At 57.9% G+C, this 2,065-nt stretch overlaps 1 long non-coding RNA gene across 1 annotated transcript in view; it reads left to right on the forward strand.

Annotated features, from left to right (window-relative positions):
* The first annotated feature begins 1,597 nt into the window (after window positions 1–1,597).
* Window positions 1,598–2,065, forward strand: part of LOC111730032 — a 7,420-nt gene continuing 6,952 nt past the window's right edge. Inside the window, exon 1 of the long non-coding RNA XR_002776526.1 lies at window positions 1,598–1,759. This is a non-coding gene — a long non-coding RNA (uncharacterized LOC111730032). The remainder of the gene's footprint in view (window positions 1,760–2,065) is intronic.

A 2,065-nucleotide genomic window follows, 5' to 3' on the forward strand; every position in this document is an offset into this window, starting at 1 on the left:
TTCCTGGAGAATTTCCAATGGGAGAAGAAAAGCCGCACCCTTACTGAGTGGCTTTACCCAGCCAAGAGAGTCTACCGTTCTTGTTTGTTTGTTTGTTTGTTTGTTAATAAAAGCGTTTCGATCCCGTTTCTTGATATTAAGGGTCTGGACGCAATTCCGTTCCCAACCCTGTGAGTCTCAAACTGCTGACGCCCCGTGACACCGACATTTCTCTCTGGAACTCCTTGGGGCCTGGGAATGAGATGCTCGGACAGATGCCACGCCCCACGAGCAGCCCGCCCGCCCCCCCACTGCCTCGCCGAGGGGGACGACTCTACATGGGGGGCCACCGTCCTGCCCACTGACGCCTGGGGGTTCGCATTCATACACCAGTTATGAATGTCGGTTTTGCTGTGGCTGTCCCCTACCTTCGAATATCGGTTTTTCCATGAAGATGATAAGGCCGCTGCCACCACGGACGAGCTGCCGCATCTCATGGCGTGACACCACGCAGGTTCGTTTTCTGGTCACGAGGCACCTGGCACACACTAGGTGGCCCTTTCCGCCTGGTTTGCTGCCTGATGGACACTCACCAGCACCCGCCTCGCCCCCGCCCCGCCCCCGCCCTGCGTCCATCCGTTGTCTGTACGTCGACCACGTTTCCTCCAGCTCTGCTGACCGGCCGTTCCCCGCGCACGTCTGCCCCGGGGGTTCTTGATTTCTGAGTCTTCTAATCGTTTCTGAGCACGTCACTGCTGGAATCCTGAGCCACAGGGAGAATTGTGGGGGGCCCTGAGGCCCCCAAACCCCACCCATGCCACCCAGGGGCCGCTACGTCCATGCACCCCAGATTCCCGTCTGCCGTCTCCGCATGCGCTGCCAGTCTTCGGGTTTGGGGTGCCTCTGGGGGCCGGACGCCCGGAGAGAGGGAACACGGGAGATGGCATTTCAGGGCCCCAGGATTCTCAAGGGACTGGCTGGCACTGCGAGGTGGCGTCTGTTCCCAGACACACAGCACGGCACACCCAGTCGTGCCGTGGGGACTGGGGCGGCTTCTGCCGAATGTGCAGTCCTGTGGGGGGCTGGGGGCCAGTGCTCTCAGTGGCAATGAGGAATGAACCGTTCTCGGGTTGGAACAGCACACGGAGGAGATGGCTCGGGCAGAAACATCCCGAGCTGACTGGCCCGGCCTCCGCTCCCCAGGGACTGCTCCCAGCCCCAGCCACCGAAGGGTCTCCACGCCAAGAAGTGAGGAAATTGGCAGCTGGCTGTACATAAGCTGACGGTAAATAAGGCGGCCTGCTGAATTAAAATGCAAGGCATTTCTGCCCGCTCCCTGACAGCCACTGAAGGGTAAAATCGCCAGTCTTTCCATGGGAGAAATTAGCATTAATAAGATAAAACCGTACTTGGAGTAACTGACATTTTGATGAATGTGCGGCAGGATTGGATGGGAGACTTTTGATGGATAATATTTTGGGTTGCCTCAGGTTGCGTTTAATTGTTCTCCGTTCTCAACTTTAGTTAAGTGAAATAGAAAACCTCGGCAGTGTTGGAATTTATCTTTCAGGAGGCAGATGCACGGCTTAATGATCAATCCGGGCTGCCGGCCGCCCCGCCTGCCAGAAGCGGCGAGCCGGAGCGGATGCCACGGGCCCTCCGGCCGCTGCAGACCTCACGCGGCCTGCGGGGACCCCTTCTCCCCTGGCTAAGTGCTCGCCCCGAAGACGTGATCAAATGACAAACACCAACCCCCCGCAAATTCCCATAAAACTCTAAGGTAATTCCAAACAGAACTTCAGTGTGCGTGTGCGTGCGTGTGTGCGTGTGTGCGTGTGCGCGTGTGTGTGTGTGCGTGTGTGTGTGTGTGTTCAATTTGGATAAAGAGATGGAAAATGTGTGTCAGAAAATACATGTCTATAAGAAAACTATGAAGAATGAAACCGAGGGGTCCTGGCCTGAGAGCATCACAGCTTCGTGACGCTGGGGACGGGGGAGGGGAGGGGCCCGCCCCCCGGGAAGGGCGCCCTCCTCACGGGTGCGCTGACTCCTGCCTGTCTGTGTGGGAGCCAACGAACCCGGCTGC

Source organism: Pteropus vampyrus, unplaced genomic scaffold (assembly GCF_000151845.1).
Source record: "Pteropus vampyrus isolate Shadow unplaced genomic scaffold, Pvam_2.0 Scaffold299, whole genome shotgun sequence".
In the NCBI taxonomy this organism is placed as follows: Eukaryota; Metazoa; Chordata; class Mammalia; order Chiroptera; family Pteropodidae; genus Pteropus; species Pteropus vampyrus.